The sequence below is a fragment of the Apus apus genome, chromosome 14 (genome assembly GCF_020740795.1).
Source record: "Apus apus isolate bApuApu2 chromosome 14, bApuApu2.pri.cur, whole genome shotgun sequence".
NCBI lineage: Eukaryota > Metazoa > Chordata > Aves > Apodiformes > Apodidae > Apus > Apus apus.
The window spans coordinates 16,226,207-16,240,895 of NC_067295.1; the positions used below are offsets into that span (position 1 = coordinate 16,226,207).

Below are 14,689 nucleotides of genomic sequence, written 5' to 3' on the forward strand. Positions count from 1 at the left end.
TGTGCTGGGGAAGCGCAGCTGCGCCAGGCTGCCTCTGCGAGCAGCCCTCTGCCTTGGCGGAGGGAGAGCTGCCCATTGCCTCTCTTTTCTTGGATAGGGGGATTAATGCATTGCTGACGTGGTGGTGATGAGAACAGGGGGCTGAGGGGGCTTGTGGGTCCCTCCATCAGACCATCCTTCCTCAGTGCAACAAGACTTGGATGGTGCGACCGACTTGGACGGAACTTGTGCTTCCCGGCCGTGCTGCAGCCTGGCTCGGTGGCCTGCAGGTCCCTGCTGCAGAATGAGTACGTAGCCCTGTTTCCTTTGCTCCTTTGCCTGGTGCCCCGTGGGATGCTTAGCGTCCTCACTGAGACACAGGGCTCTGCTGCTGCCATGTGTTGTGGTGATGGGTGTTTGTGTGTGGTTCTTTGTGTCTGCTCTGGCCAGAAACCACCCCCTGCTGCTGAGATGCCCCTTCTTCTCCTTTTGCCAAAAAGAGATGCTGTAAGAGACCAAACTGAAAAGGAAGGCATGTTCTTCTAGTTGTGCTGGAGAATGAGGATGTGGTTGGAGCTGGGTTGGTGCTTGTTGGGCAGATGGCACAGATAGCTCAGCCAGGACCACGTGCTCCATTGGTGAGCCGTGTTCTGCCCTGGGACACACAGCTTCTTGGGTGCCTTGTTCAGGGCTGGGTGAGTTACAGTGCTCAGTTTCCTTGGGGGCTGTAATTTTCTCCATGTCTGTGGTCTCTTGTTTCTGTGGCAAAGGAGCCCAGCCTGAGGTGAACCCCAGGCTGTGGCAGGTCTGTGGGGCCAGATGCCACAGCGATGGGCAGGTGCCTCTTGCAGCAGCGATGACTGAGGGCAGGGGCTGTGTCCTGCTGTGGTGCTGGGGACGGGGCTGTTGCCAGGGCCATGGCTAGGAAGGGGACAGAGAGAATTCATGGTCGTGCACAAAGCAGCATGTATCAGTACTTTCATACAGTCTGTGACTGTCAGAGTGGCACAGACCCTGCTCTTCCATGGTGGGTGCCCCTGCAGACCTCTGCTGGTGTCTGCAGCCCCTGGAGCTGGGGGCTGAAGGCAGAGGGCTGTCTGCTTTTGGGGGGCAGGTGGGCAAGGCTGCTGGCTCTGAATGAACTGGAAGAATTTCTGCTATTTTGGGAAGGCAGTGATGCAGCCCAGCCTCCCTGCCTGGGGTGCAGCACAGCTCCCCATCCTCAGAAGCTGCTGGGTGCCTGGGGTGTCCTGCTCCTTCCCTGCCGTCTGTGTCAGTGTCTTGTTTTTAATGAGTTTCCCTCAAGCTGGCAGGGAAGGAGTAGCTTGTTCCTGAGCTCCTGCCAATCCTAACAGAGTGTTTTGCATGGATTTTGTAGCAATCCCAACTCCTGCTGGGAAGCAGCGTGGAGGGAAGATGAAGAAATAGCAGGGCTGTGTCCTACCCACCAAGGCACGGCTGGAGGGTGCCAGGCAGCCTTTGCCTGCTGCAGACCCTGCCTGTTGGTTCCCACCTCTGAGCTCCCCCAAATGCCTTTGCTGTAAGGGATGTGGGGTTAATTTCTCCTCTTGAACTCTGCCTTGGGATCCCCTGTGCTGGCACAATAGGTCCTACTAGCTCTGGTGCTATCTGCTCTGCCCTCTGGGAGGGTAACCCATAGCAGATCAGCAGCTTTCTCAAACAAAAGCATCCCTTGACCTGACCTTGGGGAGCAAAGCCCAGCCTCGGGGGGGAAAGTGATTTGAAGGGTGTATTTGTGTTGCTGCCTGGCTGATGTCTTGCCTCTCTGCTGTGGGTGTGAAGGGGGATGTTGTGTTGTACAGCCTGTCAGTGGTTGTCTGTGTCCCTCCCTATGCACAAGTGCATCTCTGAGCTGGGGGAGACTACAGCTGGCAGCAGTCCTCATCTGCCAGGTCCCCTTGAGAGGGGCTGTGACTGTGTCACAGTATCACTCTGGTTGGAAAAGATCTTCAAGATCATAGAGTCCAACCACTACTCCAACTCTGCCACGTCCACCACTAAACCCAGTCCCCTGGCACCACATCTGTCTTTTTAGATGTCTCCAGGGATGGTGGCTCAACCAGCTCCTTGGACAGCCTGGATCACCAAGTCCAACTCCTGCCCCAGAACAGGACAACCCCAAAGTTCACACCATGTCCCTGAGGGTGTTGTCCAATGGTAAGAATTGTCCTGTGGTAAGAGTTTATGGCATTGATTTTAATCCATGTGAGGTGCTCACCTGGAAGTTCCTCCTGATTTTGCTTTCATCCTTGTCTTTCCCAGCTTCCTGCTACTGGAAAGGACGAGGGGATGTGGCAGCTTGAGCAGCCCCTCCAAGGCCTTCAGGGCTGAGCAGTGGATGGGACATTAGTGCTGTCCCTGCCCAGGGCCACAGGGCTGCTCCCCTGGCTCTGTTAGCACAGGGTTTCCCCTCATGTCTGATATGGTGTGAAGCTTTCCCTTCATATGTGACAACCACGTGCTTGCAGCAGCTGAGGGGGGAGCAGGGAGAGCTTGCCCAGCATACAGCTGGGGATGGAAAGTCCTGCCTGTGCCAGCTCCTGCCAGCTGGTCCAGGCCAGGCTGGCTCCAGAGGTTGCCAGGGCTGCTTCTTCCTCCTCCTGTTTGTGTGCTGGAGTGCAAATGCCTGAGCTGTGAATGTAGAACTCTTGCTTCCTTCTCATTAAGGTGCTGATTTGGTGGCAAATTCAATAGTTAAGGGTACAAAACCCTTTCAGTGACTATGAATTAAAAGCAAGAGTAGACAAACAAAACCAACCCAAGCTCCCAGGAATTCCTGAATGGTCTGTATTTCTTCTTGGCAAAAAGGGGATTTTCTTTCCTTTTCTTTGGAGGAGCCTCCTGAAGCTGTTTATTTCCACACTCTTCTTGGCTGTGACTATTTTATGTGAAGAAGTCAAACTTATTAATGTAAAAATCAGTGGTTGCCAGGCCAATGATCCTCACTCTGCAAATACTGCACAAGATTTGGCTAAAAATGTGGTGACTTGAAACTGTATGAGCTAAACTCTCTTCTGAGAGAAGACAAGTGTGAGTGTTTGTGTGAGGGGGGGGTGTTACATCTCTGGCTATAGGTGCTAATGTCCTGAGGTATGAAATAAATCCCCCTCTGCAAGATCACAGGATCAGACCTGCAAAGAGCATCCTTTTGATCCTGTGAACGTCTGGACTGGTTTACCTTGTCTGATGGTGATGATGATTCCCTGGGTCTTGTGGCAGGGTTGGGAAAGTGGAAAGAGTAGCCCAGGATTTGCTGTACTGAGGTTTCACTGCTGTTTGGCTTCTTCCTGCAGTGGCAGAGCTCTGACAGCACAAGGGAGCCTCTTCCATGGTCTATTTTTGCTCAAGTACCCTCTCTGTAGAGAAAACCTAGTTGGCTCTCAAGAGTCATAAGTGAGGGCTTTTATCTCCTTGGATGCACCTTCTTCCAGCTGGTGGAGGAAGAGAAGGCTTAGCTCTTGGCCCTGGGGACCACCAGGCTGAGTCTGGATGAATTCCTGAGAGCAAACCCTCAGCTGGAGGTTCAGAAACATGCTCTCAGCAAAATGAGAAGCAGCACAGCCCCTCCCGGGTCTGGCTGTAAAGGATGAGTGTTTTCTTTCAATTCTGTGAGAATCTAGTTTCATTGTCCTGACAGTGGAGATGTGGTGTTGTGGTAAAACCTGACTTTGCATGGACAGGGGAGGAGGGCCAGGAAGGTCCCCTTCCAGCCCCTGGGTGAAGGGTGCTACAGTTCCCTGCTCACAGGCACACATGGGTTTTGGAGTGTTCAGGAGCCTGATACTCAGACTGGGTCTCTGCTCCTCTCACTGTAGCAATGACCCCAGTATGTCTGTTACCACGTCTGTGGCCACAAGAAGGGGTTTGCCCTCAGATGGGCTCTTCTTGGCATGCCCAGTGGCAGGACAGAGGGAATGGGCACAAATTAAAACACAGGGAATTGCAACAAAACACAAGAAATGCTCTTTTACTGTGAGGATGTTTGAACACTGGACTAAGCTGCCCAGAGAGGTTGTGAAGTCTCCAGCCTTGGAGATATTCAGAACTCAAGTAGACCCCATCCTGGACAGCTTGCTGCAGCTGGGCCTGCTTGAGGAGGAGATTGGACTGAGTGATCTCCAGAAGTCCCTGCCACCTTCAGCCATACTGTGATCTTCATTGCTTAAACACCAGGTGAAGTTTGTTCCTTTGGTTGCCACCATTTAAGGAACATCTCCAGCTGCATCTGCTCTTCACCTTTTGCTCCTCATTCGTTGCCTGAGGTGGGAAGGAGGTGACATGGGGCAGTGACAGCCCAGGTCCTGTGTCCACTTCAGCTGATGCATGGGTGAGGTGGGGGTGTGATAGAGGAGACCTTTCTCTTCACGGGGAGCTGGTGGCTGGCCAAAGCTCTGTCTGGAGGAGCCTGGCAAGGGAAGGGACTATTGCAGGGTGCCCAGTTTCCTTCAGTGTTGTTCTCTGCCTCCAACAAACCTGCATCCCCAGCTGTAAGAGCAGCACTGAGAGAAGAGCAAATGGGAGGGAAGTGATGAACAATCTTCTCTTTGGTCCCAGCCAGGAGGCCCTTGATGGCACTGAGGGTTACACGTGCAGTCTCATCCCGTTTGCTGCACTCTTTTGTCTGCATTTCTCCTCTCACATTCTCTTTGCTATCTGCTTACCTTGAGCATGTGGAAGTTTTCTTCCAGGCTTGCTTCTTTGTCAAAGCTTCACTGCTCCCCCTGTACCTCATGAGCCCAGGGATGCTCCAGGTTTGATTTAGCTTTCCAGGCAAACCAAGGAAGAGCATCCCTGGGCTGGGAGGTGTTAGTTGAGGGGGGAAAACGTTTGTTGTGTGATTGTGTGCCTGACCCTGTCCTGCATTCTGGATGGTGACAGCAGTGCTGCTGTGTTGTGAGCGTGACCAGGAGGGGCATGTATGACATCTTCCTTCTGTAGGTCATTCAGTACCTGAAGGGGCTCCAGGAAAGCTGGGGAGGGGCTTTTCAGCAGAGACGACAGTGACAGGACAAGGGGTGATGGTTTTAAACTGAAAGAGGGGAGATTTAGGTTAGACATCAGGAAGAAATTATTTTCCATGAAGGTAGGAAGGTGCTGGTTGCTCAGGGAGGTTGTTGATGCCCCCACCCTGGAGGTGTTCAGGGGCAGGTTGGATGAGGCTTGTGCAGCCTGGTCTGGTGGGAGGTGTCCCTGCTCATGGCAGGGAGGTTGGAACCCGATGATCTTGAAGGTCCCTTCCAACTCTCACCATTCTATGATTTGAAGATAAATCAAAGAGCTGCTCTGCAGGCTTGACTTTCCAATACCTAATTTATCCAAGTGATTCTTAACGTTGGGTAATGAGCTGGAAGATTTGCCCAGTGCTTAAGGGCAAACCCCATTAGCTGTGTCATAAATAACATTTCCCTGGCATCCTTCTGCATGTCAGACACAGTGATTAGAGCCTTAACTACTTGGCTGAGGTTGCTGTCTCCAATTCACAAGCAGAAAAATGCTTCTAGCTGAAACTGAGGTTTCCAGGCTCCCACCTGACAGTTGTCCTGCACTCTGCAAGATTTTTCTGAGTGTTAATAATTTTTGGCCAGCTGTTTGCTGCTGCTTTAGCAGCCACAGCTGGAACAGGAGCAAGGGAAAAACAGTGGATGCAAATTCAGAGGTGCAGTCCTGGCTGGGGTGAGAGCAGGTTTCCTGATGAGCAGGTGTGACTGAGGATGTGGTTCAAATATTTCTTTTGCATCAGTGTCCAGCTCTAGTGAAGCAAAATGATGATTTGCAAATAATGTTATTTGATGTGGTTTTTGTTCCCCCCCCCCCCTCGACAAATTTGCCTTGGATAGAAATGCTGGAGCAGAAGGCAGTTCCACAACAGAGACTGAATCCAGACAGAGACTCGTCTGGGTGTCAGTGATGCTGAAGCCACCTTTTCCTGCCTGTCACAGGGCAGATCTGCACCAGGCAGCTTAGTGATCTGTGCATTAAGGTTTGGAGGCTAAAAGCAAAGGTGCTCTGAGCTGAAACAGATGAAAATGGAACAATGTTGTGATATGGCAGGAAAAGCACTGAGATGCCTCTTTTTAGTGGGGGAGTTTTTCCTCTATTATCCCTAATGGAGGAAAACCTTATGCTGCAGTTTTCTCTCCTGATAGGACAGAGCAGTGCAAAAAGCTCCCTGGTTTCTGCAGTCCCTGTGGCTGTGGCAGCAGCAGGGAACATCCCCCCAGGCCTGGGGGGCACTGGGCTGGTACCAGTGCTACCAGGGGCTGAGGGCTGTGCTGTGGGGCAGGTCGTGGCTTCCGTGAGGCTCACGTGTGCCGTGGGTCCTGGTGCCTTAGCTGTTCCTTTGGGATAGCAAAGACTTCACCCAACAACAGTGTTTGCTGGTGGTTTTATTCCATTTATGACTTATCCATCCCATCTCCAGGCTTTTCTCTGCATCAACATGCCAGCCCAGAGCCAGGAGAGCCTGTATCTGTAGCAGTGTTTTTTTTCCCTCGTAGGGTGACTGATCCACATCAGTTCCCCCCTCATGGAGGAGGGTTTCTTTCCCCCAGTAGTTCCTATTTCTGCCTTAGCTTTGGGATATGGGGCATCTCATCTCCCTCACCATACCTGGTTGCAGGCTAATGAGAATGTAATAATAAATTAACATCAGTGTGGCAGTGCTGGGTGCTCTTGCCAAGCCATGTGTATTCAGTGAGGTCAGTAGGAAGCTCTGATATATTTTGGCTGCCAGTGCCAAATGGAGGGGAGGGAGAATAAATGAAAGCAAAAGCCCACAGTTCTTGCTCACACATCTACTTTTTACTGCTGTATAAGAAATTAATGTAATCCATTAGCTAATGTAATCCATTATCAATCCAGTGACTGATAATCATCTAGGAGGAGGGCAGCACGTCCCAGTTTCATGTACCAAGCAAATGAAGGAAGGTTGGCATCCTGACAGGGAGTGTGTTTTTGCACCCACATGTCCAGGCTCATGGGTGTTGAGATGTCTTCAGCTGAGCTCATTGCTCAGGCATGTGAGGACCTCTGAGTGAGCTGGTCCAGCACGGTCCCACCCAGTGGCCCTTTTAGGAGGGGGCTTTAGGCCACTGGGTGGGACCGTGCTGGACCAGCTCACTCAGAGTCCTTGGCCTCCCTTGGGTGGGAAGCACATCTCTGGGCAGGTGGTTGTCCTCTTCTGCAGGGCTCAGGGCATCACTCACCTCTCAGCAAGGCACTGGATTCTACCCCACTGGCTAATGGGCAGGGTCTCATCTCTCTCCCTCCCGGCAGCACGGGGTGGCTAGTGATAGAGCACCCAGGTCTGCACTGTGGAGAATGGTCCTTCAGCTGCCAGGAGCCTGGGAGGAGCTGCTGTGGATGCTGAGGGAGGGATGGACCTTGTCAAAGGGTGAGCTGGGGCTGTGCTGGGCTCCCTGTCCTTTGCTTCACCAATAGCTGGTGGGGGAAAAGTTGTGCTGGTGCTTGGGGAAGCTGAGCAGGTGCCTGATCCTCCAATGTAGGCATTCAGAGAGTGGTTGGGTTGGAAGGGACCTCTGAAGATCACCCAGCCCAACCCCCTGCTAGAGCAGGGTCACCTACAGCAGATCCCCCAGGAACACCTCCAGCTGGGTTTGGGATGTCTCCAGAGAAGGAGCCTCCACAGCCTCTCTGGGCAGCCTGTCCCAGGGCTCTGTCACCCTCACAGGAAAGAAGTTGTTCTTCATGTTCAGTTTGACCCTCCTGTGCTCCAGCTTGTGCCCATTGCCCCTTGTCCTGTCATTGAACACTATGGAAAAGAGACTGGTCCCATCTTCCTGACACCCCTTGTAGATATTTTTAGGTGTTGATGAGATCCCCCCTCAGGCTCCTCCTCTCCAGCTGAGCAGCCCCAGCTCTCCCAGCCTTTCCTCACAGGCAGATGCTCCATTCCTCATTGTGGTCCCTTTGGCCTGCACGGTGCCCTTGTCTTGTCTCCCTATTGCCAAGCACACCTCTGCTGAGCAGATGAGCAGTAAATGCCACGGCCTTGCAGCCCTTCCCCATGTGTCACCATTTTCATTTAGCCTGACAAACACCAGCAGAACCACAGCCGGGCACGGTGCTCGCGCTGCTGGGAGCTCTGGGAGAGCTGGGCAAGTGTTTTATTTTTTAATTGAAGTCATGCAACACGGCCTGGCTGTGCCTCGGGGAGGTGTGGATGACAGGGTTTGTACCAGCAGTGAAAACCTGGTGTACGTGCAGTCATACCCACCAGTTTCACTGCAGCTCTGGTTAAATGTGTACATTTAATCTCAGTCCATGATGTCAGCTTTGCAGGGTGAGTGCTGTGTGAAGACAGAATTCTTCCCAATTCCTTTTATATCTGGTTTTGGTTTTCCCATTAAGTCATCAAGAGGATTTGCCCTTTTCAGGGAGGTTCCCCTGGGAAGTGTGTCCTGGGCTGGGCTGTCCTGGCTGCACAGGAGCTGTTGGTGGCCACAGTTAAATGTTTCTCACCTTGAAGATCTGTGCTGTGTGAGGGTGATCACAGGGTGCTGGAGGTGAGCACAGCACACGTGCTGCTCTGTGCCACAGGGACAAGTGAGGACAGATGGCTGCTGGCTCACTGCAGGCAGGAGGGCTGCTCTCCTCCCAGAGCTGGGGAAGGGAGGAAATGGGAGAAAACCTGTTGTCCTTGGGGGTTTGTTTTTCTGCATATGGAAATCATTGCCATTGCGGACATGAAGTTCAAGCACAGGAAAGGGACAGGATGGGTCAGATCCAAGGGCAGAAGTGCAGACCCTGCTTGGCTTACCCCTGGGGAGGAATGCTTTTGAGCTCCTAGCTCTCTGCTGGCCTGGGGAAAAAGAAAGAGATGGGTGATAAATGGATTTAAGCTGGGAAGGGTCCAACCTCTCTTGTCTCAGTTCCTGTTGCTGTGAGCGTGTTCCTGGCCTGGTGCCCAGTGCTGAAGGTCCTTGCACGAGGAAGCATCTGTGGTGGGACCCCCAGCTCCTCTTGTGTGTGGGGCAGGCAAGAGAAAGGGAGTGTTGGAGACTCCTGCTGTCATCTGCATGTGGATTAGGATCCTCCAAGTGAACAGCAGCCAAAGCACCAGGCTCTGGTTGTTGAGTCTTTTCCCCAAAGCTAACTTTGCCTTTGCAGATACAAAGGCTGGTTTGTCTCCCCCGCCTTGGCAGGGCTCCCCATCAACTAACGTTGTCTTTGTCTGCCACAGGCTCACGGAGCTGCAGATGGGCTGGGGTGAGCCTGGATTTCAATGCCAGGTTTGTTTGTGGCTGCCCCCGCCTCTCATGGGGGGGCAGGCAGTGTGTGCTTGCCATGCCCCCAAGCCTTGTTGCTGCCTCAGGGTGCTCCAGGTCCCCAGCACCCCCACGAGCTGGGCAGTGCTGGCGTGGCACAGAGCTGCTCTGTCAGGTCCGGTCCTGCTGCCTGGCTGTCCCTGATGGTCCCCTTGTTCCTGGGAGGAGTTGTGTCCTGGGTGTCCACCTGCTCTGAGCGGGGAGGAGGAGGATCCATCCACAGGGCACGTGGTCCCAGTCAGATGGAGCTGCACCAACCTCAGCCTTTTCTACATGCACTTGAGCTCAAGGGGGTGCTGGATATCTCTGCTCCAGTAAGGCTTTGGTGCTTTGCCGTGGGACAGAGGGATGGATCCCCCTCAAGGGATGTCCAGCCCACCAGATAGGACTCTTCCTTGCTGCTTCCTAATGCCTTGCCCTCCTCTGTGCTCTGTTTGTCTGTATCTGTTTAAGTGCAGAGGAAGAAGTTGGAAAAAGCAACGTGTTGAGTAGTGAAGGGACAAGTTGGAGGTGCCAGAGCTGGGACTGGAGCCTGGTGGTGGGTGTAGTAACTGTGCAGTCCTTCTTCTGAATGCAGGCATGGGCTGCAGGGTGTCCAGCTGGTCAAAATGAAGGAAGAAATAAGGTGGTGTGACATTAGGGAGAGGTCTGAACAGCTGGCCTGTGAGGGGTTGGGGTCTTTGTTGCTGGTGTAAGAAGAGGTCTCCCAAGCAGGGGAGCAGGAGGTGGGTGCAGCACTGGCTGGTTCCCGTGCCTGGTTCCTGCCGCCCTCCCTCGTTGGGCTGGACCTGATCCAGAGGTTTGCAGCCGCGGTGCTCAGGGCTGCTCTAACGTGTGAGCAAAGGGGCGAAGAGGTTTACTAGGGTCCCTGCAGCCCAGGGTCTTGGCAGGAACCTGGTCCCTCTGTGTTTCCTTCCCGCACATCCCATCGCTGCGCAGGCAGCCGGGGCGTTCGGCTGCCCTCGCTCGAGGCCTCTGCCCCCTTCCCTGCTCCCGCACGGCGCTCGCTGGGTTAACTCTTTCACCGAGAGCTGGGAAACCACGGGCAGTGCCCCCGCGCCCTGATCCCCCGCACTGCCCCTGCCCAGGGGGAAGGGAAGAGCAGCACCCGGGGCTGCCGCGCTGGGTCCCTGCAGGGCCGGGGGTCGCTGTGCCCGCCGGGGCGGGGGACACGGGAGGGCAGGGACACGAGAGGGTGAGGGATACGAGAGGGCGGGGGACACGGGAGGGCAAGGGACACGGGAGGGCAGGGACACGGGAGGGTGAGGGACACGAGAGGGCAGGGGACACGAGAGGGCAGGGGACACGGGAGGGCGAGGGACACGGGAGGGCAGGGACACGGGAGGGCAGGGACACGGGAGGGCAGGGACACGAGAGGGCAGTGCGGCACCGCGGCTGGCTCGGCTCGGCACGGTCCGGGCTGCGCTGCTGCCCCCCCAGCTGCGCTGCTCTGCCCTCCCACCCTGCCCCGACCCCGCACCCTGCTCTGCCCTCCCACCCTGCCCCGACCCCGCACCCTGCTCTGCCCTCCCACCCTGCCCCGACCCCGCACCCTCCTTGTACCCCCAGCTCTGAGTGCTCTTCCCACAGCTCCAGGTCTTTTTCCCCGTGGCCAAATCCCTGTATCCATCTCGTTTGCACGAGGCTTGGCTCCCAGGGAGGACAGAGCCAGTGCTTTTTGAGCAGCTTTAACAGAGTCACAGAATCACCAAGGCTGGAAAAGACCCTTAAGATCATCAAGTCCAGCCCATGACCTCACACCACCACATCTCCAGCCCATGGCACCAAGTGCCACCTCCAGCCTTTCCTTGAACACCTCCAGGGATGGTGCCTCCACCACTTCCCTGGGCAGTCCATTCCAATGTCTAATCACCCCCTCCATGAGGAAGTGCTTCCTATTTACCCAACCTAAACCTCCCCTGGAGCAGCTTCAGGCCAGGCCCTCTTGTCTTGTTCCTGGTTGCCTGGAAGAAGAGCCCAGTCCCCACCTGAGCACAACCTCCCTTGGGTAGTTGTAGAGAGTGAGAATGTCCCCCCTGAGTCTCTTCTTCTCCAGACTGAACAACACCAGCTCCCTCAGCCTATCCCTGTAAGATTTTCCCTCTTTTTCTTTACTGCAGGTGGTCCAGAAACACGTAGATGTGGCACTTCAGGGCCTGCTCTGGTGGCCGAGGTTGGAGGGGTTTTTTTGTGGGGGTGTTTTCTGGTGGAGTGGGTGTAGCTGTTTGTGTTTGGGGTTTTTGTTGTGTTAATGGTTGTACTGGGTGATCTCAGAGGTCCTCTCCAACCATGAGGATCTGTGGTTCTGTGAAGGCAGCAGCTGTCACCCAGTGCCTGGGGGACCTGCTGCCTCCTCTTGGCAGGGCTCTGAGGCTGGAAACCTGCCTGTGTTTGCTGTGTGGCACAGAGATGGAAGGGGCTGAGAAGGGGCTTCATGGGGGGCTCCCTGGTGCTGAGAAATGTGATGATCCTGAGGTGTTTCCTGCCTGTTTCATTCCTGGCTGTAGCTTTGGGAAGGGGGGGGAAAATCACAGAATCATTTTGGTTGGAAAATATATTTTAAGGTTGTCTAGTCCAATTGTTAACCCAGCACTGCCAGGGCCACCACTAAACCATCTCCCTCAGCATCACATCTACACAGCTTTGAAATCCCTCCAGTGTGGGGACTCCATCACTGCCATGGGCAGCCTGGGCCAGGGCATGAAGACCCTTGTAGTGAGGAAATTGTTCCTAATATCCAATCTAAACTTCCCCTGGCACAACTTGAGGCAATTGCCTCTTCTTCTATCACTTGTTGCTTGGGAGAGGAGACCAACGTTCACCTTGCTTAAAAAAACCCCAAACCCTCTGCAGAAGATGGCAGTTCAGACATCAAAGGCATTGAAATGGGAGGGACATCACAAATATAATTGTCCTAAGGTTATTTCCCCTCTGCTTTGGAAAACGAACTGTGTGAGATGGAGAGAGATGTTTTGCACAGAAATTTGGTCTTTGGTGATGTCAGAGGCAATTGTGGTGTCAGCCCTGGTCAGGGTGGAAAGGTGTGAGTCTCATGAAGCTCTTGCTTTGGGGGTGCTGACCCTGGCTGGGTGCCTAGTCCCTTGGAAATGAACAGGAGACAGAGCCCAAGGCTCTTTTATTCTTTACTTCCCACCACCCTTGTCCTCCTTGTAGCTCTGACCTAGAAATTCCCCACTCTGTTTGCTGAGTTGGCTTAGTTAAAGACTTGACTAATTTCTGGAGGATTAATTATTCACTGAGGATGAGGAGGGAGGGTAGTATCTGCTCCTGACTCTGCAGGCATCCCTGGCACCTGCTGTCCTGGGGTGCTCAGCTGGGGAACAGGTGCTGGCCCTCCCCAGGGACCTCCACAGCAGCACTGCCCTGGGTGGGCACATGGGCTGTGCAGGGGTGTGTTGGGGTGCCTATCATGATGTGTTTCTGTGTGTGGCTCTGGTCAGGAAACCAGATTCTGGCCTCAAGTGATTCAGTGACACTTTTTGATCTTGTGCTGCTGTTTTTCCACCCTGGAGATCCCTAGGACTGATGTCCCTGAGGCTCCACGTCAGCTGCATGATTGCTCAGCCTCCCTGCTCAAGGTGGGCACCTCTGCCTTGGCCAGGACCTTCACAGGTGGCCTTGGCCACAGGGATCTCTGGAGCATCCTGGACTCTAAGGTGATGGTGTTGGGGCTTGGAGCAACCTGGTTTAGTGGGAGGTGTCCCTGCCCATGGCAGGGGGTTGGAACTAGATGAGCTTTCAGGTTCCTTCCCACCACTCTGTGATTCTCAGCCTGTCCCCACGGGTGGGACACTGCTGGACCTCCCTGCAGCCATGTTCATGTCCTGCTCTCTGGCCTGGCTGGGGCTCCTTTGGAGGCACCATGCAACAAGCTGCAGTTTGGGTAGGACTTGTTCCTTTAAAGCTGTGCTGTTGTGCTCAGGATAATTCCTCAGATGTGCAATGACAGCAACTATTTTTTTAGGTTGCAAATAGCTACATGCCTCAGAGATTATATAAAGGAATATATTTCCTTGATCTCCACAGGCTCTTGATGTGCTGGTGGAAGCAAATTCCCTCCTCAACAGCAAAGTAAGGGCAGGTTGGTAGTTTCTTTCTTGCTTTTCTTGTGGTGTTTTGGGAGGAAACACAGTTAAGAGGCTCTCAGCAGCAGTGCTGGTGTTTTGGGGCAGTTTGTGTTTTGGATCCAAGAGGTATCCCTGTGGTTTTACTGGGATGCTTGGCCCTTGGCTACAATTGTCCTGTGTCCTGTAAACCTGCTTCTTAGAAGGCAATACCTGCAACTTTTGTTCCTCTGACTTGTGAACTACCAGGTTTGCAGGTAGTGACCACAATGCTTGTGTTTTGGCAGAATCATTGGATGAAACAGCAAATGGTTTCATTAACAACCTGTTAATTAGCTGCTCACTAGCTGAGCTGTGGGCTCTGTGTGCTCACCCCTAAGCTGAAGGGAGCTGCCAAAAAGCTCCAGTGTTCAAAGCTGATCCAGTTTGCTGATAAATAGGCACAGCAGAAGTGTGCAGCTGCTGGGGCTGCAGTGACTTGGCTGCTGAAGCTCACCCCCAAAATTGGCTGTTTCATGGGAACATTTCACAGTGGGGCAGGCACTGTGGCTTCAGAGAGGGCTTCTCTGCTGGAACCATGGCTGGTGCTCACAGCAGGAAAACACAGGAGCTAAGGAGTGCTCTGCCTGCAGCAGCCCCCTGTGAGCTTTGCAGGTGCTGGGTGGGGAAACCAGGGGATGTTGGGGAGCAGCTGCTGTCACCCCTTTACCCCAAAGGTCCAGCTCAAGTGTGATGCCACATAGTCTGCCTGTCTCCTGCACAGACTGCGAGTTGCAGTTTCAAACCAAGTTGTCTTCTCAGGTGGTCCACAGACCTCTGTCTTCCAACTTGAACAGCTTTTCTCACCATTAGAGTTTGAAAATGTGTGATTGTCCTTGCTTTGATCAGAGCTGTTGCTTCCTTCTCCAAGTCCACCCTCATCTGGGTCTTGCAGGAGCTTCTACACAAGCTCCTGAGCCATGAGAGTTTTAAAGAGTTGGGAGAACAGGTGAGGGGCTCAGCTTCACCCTACAATGGGAAGCTGGGGACATCTGGAGCAGGGCAGCAGGGAGAAAATGAGTGAGGGATGGTCCATGGAGCAGGGCCCTGGTGGTGTAAGAGCTCTGTTGTGGGTCAGCACGCAGGACTGCCATGGAAACTTTTCTGCTTTCATGCACAATTGTCTTGTACCTTCTAATGCACGTGCCAGACTGCTGGGATGTGTTTGTGGAATGTAGCCCAGCCCCATGGCAGACCATGGCAACTCAGTGTTGTGCTTGGCTGCACAGGATGTTCCCAGAGCCAGGCTCTGGTCATTCCCAATTGAATGACCTCCTC

The 14,689-nt window shown here is 53.8% G+C and overlaps 1 protein-coding gene across 3 annotated transcripts in view; it reads left to right on the forward strand.

Moving 5' to 3' along the window:
- LOC127390480 (ankyrin repeat and fibronectin type-III domain-containing protein 1-like) overlaps positions 1–14,689 on the forward strand; it is a 248,294-nt gene that overhangs the window by 25,955 nt on the left and 207,650 nt on the right. Inside the window, exon 1 of one of the 3 annotated variants that reach the window (XM_051632189.1) lies at positions 90–287. The exons of 1 other annotated variant lie outside the window; for it this stretch is intronic. The gene's annotated coding sequence lies outside the window, so the exon portion shown is untranslated. Of the gene's footprint in view, positions 1–89; positions 288–2,137; positions 2,158–14,689 lie in introns of those variants that run through there. One more of the 3 variants, XM_051632190.1, reaches the window with a different exon arrangement.